The following is a 13,014-nucleotide window of genomic DNA, read 5'->3' on the forward strand; positions in this document are numbered from 1 at the left end:
GCTGTACTTTTTCAAGCATGACTGAAGTGGAGTGGAGCAAACTGAGACAGTCTGTCATACAACATTGCATGGAGTAAACACTATTTTTTTTTTCTCCTTGAGTGACCTTACTAAAGAATACAAAGGATATTAGAGAATTATCCTATTATATTTATATATACTTTTTTTAAACTAATACCAGATAACCACTCCCTGATTGCACATTTAGAAAAACTTAAATGTTTTCTTTTCCTTTCTATATATAGCTTGTAAGCAATCACAAAACTATTCCTTAACATAATGGGAAAGTGTGTTAAGTACAAGAATGTTGTCAAACTCACATTTTAACTGCTTGATTATTATTTTTTAACAAGAATATGTAAACAAGTATTGCTTGAGACATTAAATAAAGGAAATGAGTTAGGGTGAAAGCATGAAAATGAGAGCTTCACTGTGGGTTTTTTTGTTGTTGGAGTATCCTGAAGTACTGCTAGTAGTGCCAACGAGACTGTAAACTAATATACTCCAGGCCACAAATACTTCTGATTATAATGTATCCTTGTTTAGACACATATAGTGAAAAGCCAAGGACTTTATCAGAGTTTTGGCTGCCTTTCTAGCAAAGGTTAGAGGATCTCAAGCTTGTTCAGACAGGATTATTAAAGATGCCGCTGCAAGGGAACATAACTGGATTGTCTCATGCTGAACTTTCCTCCCATTTTACATGCAATATAGAATCATGGAATGGTTTGGCTTGGAAAGGACCTCCAAAGGTCATCTAGTCCAAACCCCTGGCAGTCAGCAGGGACATCCTCCACTAGATTGCCCAGAGCCTTGTCAAGCCTAACATTGGGTATCTCAAGGGATGGGGCCTCAACTACCTCCCTGGGCAACCTGTTCCAGTGTTCCACCACCCTCATGGTAAAAAAACTTGTTCCTAATATCCAATCTAAATCTGCTTTTCTTTAATTTCAAGCCATTGCCCTTCATCCTATCACTACAGGCCTTTCTAAACAGTCCCTCATCATATTTACAATTTTATGGATGCACACATGTGCTCAGAAAAAAAATAAATAAATAGTGTAGCTCTACTGGAAAAAAAGAAAAAGAAAATACTTAATTTGTAAACTGTTCTAGTGTCCTAGGGTTTAAATGTTGTAAATTTAGATTAAAAACACCAGGTTTTTTGACTCCTGTGTTTTTTCAGTGCCTAGGTTGGTGTTTATATGCAATGTACAATTTCAAACTTTTCATAAAGCATTATAAGCATAAATACATCCAGCTTCCAGGTCTGCCACTCTTTATCCCTCTTTCTGTGAACTGTACTAAAATCTTGTTTCTCTCCTAAGTAGTATGTGGTATCTTGGTCTTCTCTATAATGGTGATTCCAGAATCACTGAAAGCTACTGAGGAGATTGCCTTAATTTTGTTACTCATACTTCCTTCCTATGGTTTTGTTGTCCATCCACCTGTGCTACAGGAAGTGGGGTTTGGGGATTATTTTTTCCTCTAATGAGTTCATTAAATTGAAAAACTTACTTTTTGTTTGTTTGTTCAAGAGAAGAGAGCTCTTTTGCAATGCCATTGCTGATTTATTATGGGAATCAAGATAGCAGAAACTGGCAGCCTCTCCCCTACGTGTGGGATATCCAGACTCAGCTAGGTGTGAATCCCTGTGGCTGTTTCTAGACCATGGTCCTCAAAAGCACTGCTAGCACAGGATTTTCTAATTCTGTCTGGTTGTATATATTCATGCTGCAAATTAGATAACCTTGAACAAAAGTAAGTGGATAATTGGATCTTACTCTGCATTGGATTTATGACATAGGAGTGGCCCCTTTTAATATTCTCTTCTCTTGCAGGCTCTCAATTCACACTGATTCTAGCCTTCCCCTGCTAAACATTTTGGTTGCTGTATGTATTAGAGTAATTTTAGAGGCATGTTAGCTCAAAGTAAGCATGTCTCTAGAGATTTCTTTCATTGTAGAATAGTGACAGCTAATGTTTCCTACACTGGCCACTTAATACCATGTGACAATTCAGAGACGCTGTAGCTAAGCCCATGGTAATGACATGTTACGTTCTGTCTGTGCTAGCGCATCATGGTACAGCAATGGATGGTGATAAAGTTCTGTGGTGAAGTCTGTTGTGACACAGGACTTGCTCCTCTTTCTTGCAGCTTCTAGAGCAGCCTAGGTCACGTCATCATCACCAGCTGATGTTTGTTTTGTCAAATGAACAAGGTAGTTGACTTCTAATTAGTCATTATGCCATCATCACAGCCCCTTCCCTTTGGCAGCAAGGTTTTCTAAATGGAAACTGAGGCCTGTGTGGCCCAGGGAGCTGATGAGGTTCAGGGTCTGGAGGGCACCCTGAGTGCTGATGCTGAAGCAGGTCAGCACACCTATTGCAGAAGTGCCTTTGGCCACTGAGCTGTACCGGCCTCAGATGGATGACCTGAATCTCCAGCATTTCTGTGAGCTTTTAACTGCACTGAAAGGAAAAGGAATAAATAGCAGAGTGTATGCTGTAATCTTTGCCACTCTTTATGTTTTGGAAAAGTTAGTGGTCCAAGAAAGTATTCAGCCTTCTTGTTTAGATCTGTAATGCATGCTTGTTACAGTGCTGATGTCTGCAGGAAAAATAGCTGTCACGTGAAGAGGCTCTCTGCATCATCCAGTTTTATTGGAGTAAGTTTTCTAACTTGGAGGAGGCAGTAGTGTGTCCTTTACAAATGAATCAAAGTGATCAAACAAACAGTGTGTGCAAATTTAGAACAGGCATCTCTCTGCAGCCAACATGACATATGCTCTGTGGTTCCTTAACTGCAAGCTGCTGCTTCTGCTGAGTAGTGCTAGTCTTTCCCACTCAAGCCACAAGCTCTGGAGAAACAGCTGAAATGGAAACCTAAGAGAGTATCTGAATGAGGAAGACAGAAGTAGACAGAGTAAAGTTATTTGAGATGAAAGATTCATCATGGCAGATCAGATGAGAAATACTAATTCTGTTCCTGGGTTTGTGTAGAAGTTTTGAGTTTACTGTGTTTTGCCATGTCTCTGACCAGCACTCCAGCTCTTAGCAGCTCATCAGCCGTTGTGGAGGGGGTAGAAGTAACTGGTCATGAACATAGAATAGAATACATAGAATACATAGAATAAACCAGGTTGGAAGAGACCTTCAAGATCATCGCGTCCAACCCATCAACCAATCCAACTCCGCCCAAGCAACTAACCCACAGCACAGGCGCAAGCTGTCTAGAAGTAAACCCCTCTACTATCCATGAGATTTTTGTGTCCCAACCCATGAGAACTGCTAGAATGGACTATCCTTTGTTAATGTGACTGGTTCACTGACACATCTGCATGTCTTTATGGATGCTACTGAATTATCATCTTTACTGATGCAACACCTTTTCCTGCAAGTGAAGTGCAGGATTGAAAAGGATGAACTTTCCTGTATCATTTAACTAAAGGGGCAGTACTTAGTTATCCCCAGAAGTGGAAAATCCCACTGGAGATGGTTTGCAAGCTTGAAACAACCAAATTGCAAGCTATGCAAAAGAGAAGACACATGTTACTGTGATGGCTGTCTCTACAACTTACAATATACAGAGTAGTATGCCATAAAAAGAATGGAGATCATTTCCTCTCTTTATACCCTGGGCTAGGACCAGAGTTTTGTGGCCCTTTTGGAATGGTGATTAAGTAAATGGCAAAAAAAAAAAAAAAGGTGGGGGTGTGGGGGTGCAGAGGGAGGAGGGATAAGGTGAAAGACTAGGGTGTTCCTTTACAGTCAGGAGAACAGCAAATAGGCTGAGCTGAGAGAGAATGTTTTGCTTTCTCACACTGAATTCTAGCTTTGACTTCCCTGAAAAGTGTTTCCAGATAGTAAGAAGCTGTCCTCACCTTGAAGCTCTGCATCCACGGCACGTGTTACCTGCTGTTATTCAAAGCACAGCACGTTTCAGCCCCAAGATTACTGTGCTCTTACTCACTGAATTATAATCTGATCCAAACACAGAGGAGGTGTCTAGCTTAGTTAAGTGTGGAATTTTTTTCCCCACTCAGCTTCAGGTAGACACATTCAGAATCTGATGATTCTCAGGATATGAAACACTTTGAGATGAAGCAGAGTTGCTGTGTATTTTATGCAGGTTCCGCCATGATGGGACCTCATTGCTATTTAAATTCAGGGTGAGCAGGAGAGATTTAGGTTGTCTGTACACTTCCACAAGACAAGGATGTCCCCATGCTACCTAAAGGAAAAGACAAGGGGTGATGGGTACAAGTTACTCCTGGGGAAATTCCCGCTGCACTCCAGAAGATAATGTTTCACCATGAGAACAGGCATTGGCATCATCTCCCAAGGGAAGCAGTGGACAGCTCTAAGACTCAGCTAGACAGGGTTCTGTGCTGTCCCATTTCAACTAGACTATGACCTAGTAAGATTGGACCAGGTGATCCTTGAGGTTCCTTCCAACCTGGCATTCTGATTGTGTGTAAGTTGTGGTGGTGTTAGAGCACTGTATTTATTCAACCAGTGAATAAATGTAAAACTGCAATGCCAGTCCCTGGGAATTGGGGTGCACCTCTATCTGTGGGCCTGTCTGGTCTATGTCTATAGGGGCTTTTAATTTGGGAGTTTTATGTCAAATGTCAATTTATGTTTGGGAGTTTTAATGTCAATTGCTTAATACAACAGTAGAGGAAACGGGGAGACTACGCTGGTGAATAAGGTCTTACAAGGAGAGATGTGGCTGCTTTGCAGTGTGCTGTGCACAGCCACACCTGGGACCTGCTGTATTTAGGCTTTTAAGCATGGGCAGATACATTCTGCCTTAGTTGTGGAACAGGAACATCTAGTGATTAGGGACAGTTTTCTACTCGGAGAGCAAGAGCTGACCTTGTACCTTCTGGATGAGCACATGTGGACACCTCTATAAACAGAAGGGCAAGCCAGAGGTTTTGGCAGAGCCAGTGGTTTCCTCTAGCCAAGAGCCCTGCAAGCCAGAGAGCTGCTGGATGCCAGCCAATGTGGCATTGTACAGGTGGTCTCCAGCTCCTCTTTTATGTGTTGGCTATGTGCAATCATTCATTAAACACTTTTCATGAAACACTATTTCGTTTGTCTTCACTGACCCTTTCCAAGGCTTGTGCATCAGTGTCTCCTTGGAAATGAGTTTTTAAACAGGCAGAAGATGAAGGTGACTTTCAGTGAGCTGCTGGATAGCAGAGTTCTGCTGCTTATTCTGTATGGTGTGGGGAAACAGCATAAGAGGCAAATGCATGAAGTCAGTGGCTTATTTTTAGGTTGAGAATAACCGTGTGTGTTTCTGGGAGGGATGCTGACTATAGATAAGCCATAATTAATGTTTGCTTTAGATAAGCTCTAATATTGACTAAAAATAGAAGTTGATTTATGTATTGTTCCAGAAATCCTTCAGCAGGATCCCCATGGTTTTCAGAAAGCCCTCTGTGGCTGCAGTAATGGTAATGTTACAGCTAGGGAATACAAAAAACATGGTGGACAAGAGGAGGTAAAAATAACTTCAGTTCATGCCCTTTTGACAAGGTGACAGTTGAACTTCCCTTCTATCTCATGTCACTGCTGCTGTCAAGTAAATCTGAGCACAGTTTGTACAATGTATCACACTGGGGTGCCTGGACTAATGTATCATGGGTCAAGGTAGGCAGGGCAATCGAACATCTCACCTGGCTTCCCACACACTGTGGTCAACCCAGCCAGGCTGGTCCCAGCTTAGTTAGGATGATGTTGCTGAGGACAGTATGGCTTGCTTTCATCTGGGACATGTAAGTCTGTAAGCACTCACTAGGTACTCTTAATTTTTTCTCATAAGTTCTGCTTTTCTCTGAAATCTAAAATGAGGCTGAACTTACTTATTTCTTACAGAGGAGCCTCTACCAAAGCCCCAGTCTCACTGTTTAGACATTCCAGCTGCTGTGTCTCCATTTTGAAAGACCTGCCAAACTTTTTGTAACACTGCTGGTGCCACCTGGTCAGTCCTCATTAGCTGAGTGAGAGGACTAGGAGCATGCAGCTTTGTTTTAATAGTGATGATAGACGCAACTTGGTGGAAATCAGCAGGTGAAATCAGCAGGTGACACAGTAAAATACCACATCAGCCTCCAAGTTTGTCTGATTTTCTTGCTGGTCTGTGGTGTGGCAAGGTCGTCTTCTACCAGGGCCAGTCACTGAGGTGTCTGAATAACATCACTCATAAACAGGACAGCCTGCTGTGCTAGCACAACTACCATGCTTCTTTCTTCACATTATTTCTAGTGAATGTCACTCTGGGGATTGCACATTCCTTGCCTAAATTCCACTGATTTAAATTGAATTATATCTTAAAAAAGGTTTGTCCCAGCGAGTGGGAGGGTTGGGGGTTTGTTTGGTTGGGGTTTTTTGTTTGGTTGGTTTGTTTTGTTTGGTTTGTTTGGCCTTTTTTGTTTGGTTTGGTTTGGTTTGGGGGTTTTTAATTTATTTTCAGGTCACTGACATCAACACAGCACCCTTCTTGCTGGCTGGATGCTCAAAATTTATGTTTTACACATTGCTAAGCTGGATAACTGCTGCTTCTGGCATATCTCTTGCAAATAGCAAGTCCTATGGTGCCTCTCAGTTTTCCTTTCTGAACTACTGTGCATGTGCCGCACAGACCAAATTAAGCCGTAGCGTATTAGATAATTTAGGAATAGCTGGGTCACAGAAGGGCACTGGGTCACAGAAGGGCACTGTGTATCCCAAGTTATTTGGTTAAGGGTTCAAGTTTTGAGTACCCCCACACACATGTCTTTTCTGCATAGGGAGCACAGGTTTGGATCTCTCAGAGATAATAAATAGGTTATTGTTCACCTGAACTTTTCACACAAGGGGTGTATGATAGTTGACATGTGGAATAATAAACACTGAGTGGCTGGCTAATGGAAAGCAGATGTGCTGAGAATGCCAAGCAAAACTCATGAAAGCTGTGGTGTAAACTGGACCTTTTGACAAGTGGCCAAAGCTCATGCAACTACCAGGGTCTCAGACTAATAGATTTAGAAATGGAGGCTAAAAAGGAAAGTAGAGACACCTCTTCGATGTATAAAGCAGTGAGATTTAATACCCTGTAGGAAAATGGTGACCCTCGGGATCCAACATGTAGCCAATGTTTTGTGACTTTCTCACGCTTCCCACTTGTGATTTTTGTTTGGATGTAGTGAAATGAGATCAATCAGACAAAACCCACTTGTATTGGGCTGAATAAGTGTCTAAACAGTCCATCTTTATTAAGGTTTCTGGAAACCCTTCCCTGGGTTTCTGTGGGTTAGGTCCAGGATGTTGAAAAAGACTTTTTTCACTAGTGAAAGTGAAAATCAAATGAATCAGGCCACCAACAGCATCTTTAGAGTTATATACCAAATACCTTTGTCTTAAGATGTAATTTTATACAAAACTAAGACACCTAAATTTAATAGTATGTAAGCTGATATAATCTTGAGTTAATTCCACTTAGATTTGAAATTCTACTTCTGAAAATGGGGTAGGTCCTGGTTTATAAGATGAAATTTGCTTTGTAGGTCTCATCATCAACTAGTCCTTTGAGTATGACCCCACCTCAACTTGTTGGAAGGATTAGCAGTCTGTAAAGCAGACATATCATAAGATACTGTGGTAGCATTGCAGAAATACAGACTGGGATGTGTCTTTCCCCCACTTTGGGGAGCAGCAAACTCCAGCTGTGCTTAGCACTTGAAATGTGCAGGTTGAAATCAGTGGGATTTTGACATGGGAGGTGATACTTTCAGAATTTCATGTATAGTTTTTCTTTTTCTCTGTAACATTGCAGTATGCTGGTTCTTCTTATGCCCCCTGTCCTGGGCACCCTCTCAGAGAAGGGGGAAGAGCTGCTGGTGTTTTGCAGTTCAGATATCGACTGGAGACAGGACTAAGCTACTTAAGAAAACTGTGATAAGTATCCATTGTTTCTGTCTCCTGAATTCTTGTCAGCCTAAGCTTGATGCAGAAACTGCAGGTTTTGTGGCTGGTCTAATCCCCTCCTGATGCTGGATAGAGAATGGTTATCAGTGGAGAGATTTGATTTCTCATTTCTCTTTGATGTATTTCTCCAGGTAACCTAGCAATTCTCCCAGAAGTTCCAGGGTTAGCAGTGAAGAGGTGGTCTTCTGGAAAAAGGAGCTCTTCTGTGAAAAGTCACCATTTCAACATCCACCTCCTTTATGTATGATCTCTGTGAGGCTGTTATGAACATTATGGAGAACAGCCACAGCCTGGGGCAATGCCTGTTGAAAGCCAATGACACTTTTTGCTCCAGCTTGTGTGATGCATTCAGCAATCTCATCTTGCCTGAGTTCAAAATTCAGCCATGGGGGAGAGCTGGTGTCCTAACCAAAAGGAGCTCAGCTTGCTACTTAGCCAAGAAACATTCTGTTAGAAGAGCAAGATGATGCTAGCAAGCAAGTTCTATGATGAGCATACCAACATTTCAGAAGTCTGGGGGTATCCAGCAGTTATGTTTTAGGTCTATCATGGTTTTGGTTGCATTTCTGTGATTGTTTAGGAGGTACTGATGAAGGCTGGCTTTGGTCTTGGAGGTTAGTACTTCTGGAGTTTCTCCATGGTTACAGGAGAGAAGTTTTATACCTTTGCCATTTTTGAAAGCCCAGATTCATGTGCTCTGAACTGGTGGAGGTTTCCATTTTCTTTCCCTAGCTCTGGTACCTTGATAACCTGTCCTCCTCCTCACAAGTGGTCCCCATGGGCTTCTGTCAAGGGAGATGAACAGAATTTCTTCATCATTTTGACTAAGAGAGACCTGCTGGGGCTGGCTCAGCTCTTTTAGGGATAACCACCCGAGGCACGTTGCCTGTGCTTTTGGAATATATTGCCACAGGGCTTATTTTTGGGTTTATGCATTCTTATCCACTGGCTTTCCTTATATATACATCAAAAGAAATGGCACAGAGGATTTGATTACAGCACGTTGCCAAATAAAAACAAGTCTCTTCTTGTTATGGTGATGAAAGCTTTTTGATCCATTGATCCCTGGGCTGTGGTGATGAGGTTCAATCAGCTCCGGGTGGCTCAGCACGTGATCTCACTGTCGTCAGTGTCAAATAAAAAAGCACATTGACAAGCCGCTAGTGAGACCAAGGCTAGCGGGTAAACAGCACTGCAAAAGGAGCCTGTATGAGCCCGGCTCGCAATGTGCATGCACAGCTTTAAATGTACAGCGTATGCTTTACAGCAGGGCTGTAATTCTAACCACATGCAAGCAAACACATGGCAGCTGTTAGGAAATACAGGGGGTGCACCATGTGAGGGCTGCGTATCAGAAAGGCAGCCGCGGTCCAGCCTCACCCTGAGCACGCGTGCGGCTTCGGGGATGCCATTCAGCTCCGCTTAAGGCAGTGCAGGACAAGCCTGCACTCGTCTTTAAGCACGTACTTAACGAAGCACGCAGCATAGCTGAGCCGAGTCCACATCGGTAGGAAAAGGCAGAGTTCTGGGTGTGCTGAAGAAAGAAAAACAATTTTAGCAATCGGGAAAATTTTACCTGATGGATTTTTATTATTATTTTGTTTTTTGTCCCCCTTTTATTTGGCTTCAGCTAAATTCTTTCAGCTGCTGGTATGGAGCATATGACAAATGTTTTAGAAATATGTTTTACATTATATGATGCCTTTTCATTTGGGAACAAATGAACCATAAATCAGGCTGAAATTCACCCCTGTATTGAAAGCAAGGGCAAGTGTTTAAGTGCACGTTAATGTATGGTTTTCAAGGGGGTCAGACAAATGGTGAGGCTGTATCAGTAAATAAACTGAATTGCTGCTGAAACAGTGCTGTTCAAGAGAAGAAGTACTAAGTACCTAAGGAGGGGCAATTGGATTTTGCATATGAAGGTCTGAAAATTCTTTCCTCCCTATTCTTTTAGCTGTTATTACAAGAAGATTTTTGATGTCATCATCTGTTTCTGTATCAGCTAAGATTTGTATCAGCTTTGTCTTCCACCCAGATAAAACTTTCTGGGTTCTCAATCTGTTTGGAAAATTCTACTAGAGCTCTAGAAGAAAGCTTAGAGACAGTGGTTGAAGAGCTTACAATAGCAAATAACGGTACCAGCAAGAGATTAATTTTGCTTCTTCCCAATTTACTCCAGCTGCAGAATGAGCCACAGCCAAATGAAAGATCAGACCAGTAGAAATTAAATGCCATATATGATGTGAGAGCATCAGCATAGGAAACTGAGTCAGTTTTCCAGTGGGAACTCAAGCGGAATATGTTACCTATGGGAACTGACTGAAAATGAACTACAGTATTATTAATAATAGCTGCTTTACAACACAGATACCAATCTCCTTTAACTTAAATCCCTTTAAAACCTCCTGGCTAAGCATGTGCTGACATAAAGGTGTGAATGATGATTGGGAGAGGCAGCAGCCTTTCTATTAATGACCTTATGGGATGACTTCCAGTCATTGGCATGTCCCTGCATGGGAGTGCAGCCACTCCCTAACCATGGCTGAGGGTGGTGGGAGGAAGCTTGGGGCAGATGAGAGAAACCTACACCTGAACAGACAGGGTTGAAATAAGCTGACAGCCATTGTACTCACAAATTGTGGGTGCCCACAGGAATTTAGTGACAATTCAGTCACTTGTGGCCATAGACTGGCTCAAAACACATGGTATAGCCTCATTTCCCATATGGGTAACTGTGCTCAATCTGTTCTTTCTATCCAACTAAAAGTTTGGAATATCTGAACAGAAAGAAAGCATCTCTGGTGGAGAGAAGCAGTTGATATTGCACCTGTTCTAAGACCTGGAACCTGCAGGCTGTGGGGCAAGTACAGGTGGCAGGACACAAGAAGTGGAGACAGTGATTTCTGGGAAGATGCAGTCATTAAATCTAAATTTAAAGACATTGACTTTTGCAAGTCAGACAGAGGGAGCCCAAGCTGCCAGGGATGTGGTTGAGTCCCTGTTCCTGAAGACATTCAAGATCAGACTCAATGTGGCCCTAGGCAGCCTCATCTAGCTGGAGGTGTCCCTGTTCAGTGCAGGGGGGTTGGACAATATGACCTTTGAGGGTCCCTTCCAACCCAATGCAATTTGTGAATACCATGAGCATGCTATGGCATCACCTTGATACAAATGCAAGGAAAGACAAAGGGGTAGTGCACCAAAAAGCAGTGCCTTAGTTTTAAGTAAAGGATTGGTAAGAAACAGGAAAATGATGATGGGTTCAATATGTGCAACACAGGCGAAAAAGTAAATACAGATCAAGAGTTAGATTTAGATGTAGCTCTTGCTATAGATATAGGTCTAGATATATAAAAAAAGATTCTTGCATGAAGAGGCATTTTGAGAGGAAGCCTCCAGGAAGAGAATTACCTATTAGCACTCAGTCTTGGTGAATCAGGTGTGTACCCAGCTGAATGTCTAAGTGATGAAGACACAGAACAGTTGTTTTCTTTCCATAGCCAGAATGTTATTTTTGTTGGGTTGTTTATTCCTGAGCTCTACAATTTAAGTTATTTTTTAACAAGTATTGTCTAGTGCTGTTTCATTGACCATCCTCAATTTACAGGTAAGTTTCCTAATTTCAAAGCTGATCTGGGGACTGAGCCCTACAAAACCAGAGTTAAGTGCTTAAGTAATATAGGTGTATGTAAACTACATACTAGCCCTCTGGTACAGGTACAGAGCCTTCCTAGATTAAGCAAACATGGAGGTTCAAGCAGCTAGAACCAATATGGAAATGTAGGCAGCATTATTCCCATTCTGAACAGTTCCTTCACAAAGGATTTAATGTACAAGTCCTTGCTCTTGACCCTCCTTTGTACCATCACATCCACTTACCAGTACATTATTATTATGCTTGTTGCTGCAGTTGGATGCTCCCCATTAGTTTTCTAAAGGGCACACCAGGATTTCATCAGCTAAACCCATGCCATTGAGACAGGCAGTTTCTGTTTCTGCTCAGACTGACAGAATTCTCCTTGGATTCAATGTTGTAAGAGGACTTCAGTACTTGGATGTTCAGAAATGGGAAGAAATGGATGGATGGACAGTGTTCCTGGCTTGTCTCTGGATAGGCTGCCTTGCCAAGAACGGAGAGCTGAAATGTTTTATGGACTGACACAGTTCCGTCTCATATCACTTGTAGTTGAAATAAGTCCTTCCGAGAGCACACTCCATCAAGAGAGACAAGTGCTTCACTCACCTCAGCCATCCACTTTGCTGGAGACAGATGAACCCACTGCTCCCTCCAGCATGTCAGCTCACATTTCCCTCAGTTTTACTGGACTGCTGTCTGAGCAGCAGCATCCAGTGCTGCGGTGATCAACTGAAAAGCCTCATCCGTTTCTTGCTTCAAAAGGCAGAGGATTTGGCTTGGTAATGCTAATGGGATTGCATGTCATTTGTGGAATTTGCTTAATCGTGGCATGTTGACTTTTTGGCCAAATCAGATTAATTTTATCCACATTGATTGCACAGTTGTAAACCCCCCGTGAAAATCTTGTCATTAGCTGTCACAAATCTCACTGCTAATAGGTTGTAAGCACTCTGCCATTGTCCCTTGATGCTCTAAAGAGCAAATCAGTTCTTGCAGTTTGGTCAGGCACTAAAGGCTGAAGGCTACTGATAAGTGACTTTTCATTTTTACTGGGTGCTGAGCACTGCACCGCTTACATCTAAGACTAGAAGATGTTTGCTTCTCCATAACTCTGGATACACATGAAGAAGAGAAGACTTCAACTACCCTAATGTTTTTACGAGCCAGCTTGAACAAGAGCTTTTAGCAAGCATGCTACCAGGCTTTATCTATACCTTGAGGGCTGGAAACCTCCCTTCCTTTATTGATGATGTTTGTTTTTTTCACCATGACATTCCATAGTTTTTACTTCTCTGTTAAATTTGTCCCTGTCTGTCCCTTGTGTCCACTATCTAGCATCATAGCCAGCATAAAAAAATGGCATTCTAAACAGTAACACACACATGGCACTAGGG

The sequence above is a fragment of the Dryobates pubescens genome, chromosome 4 (genome assembly GCF_014839835.1).
Source record: "Dryobates pubescens isolate bDryPub1 chromosome 4, bDryPub1.pri, whole genome shotgun sequence".
In the NCBI taxonomy this organism is placed as follows: domain Eukaryota; kingdom Metazoa; phylum Chordata; class Aves; order Piciformes; family Picidae; genus Dryobates; species Dryobates pubescens.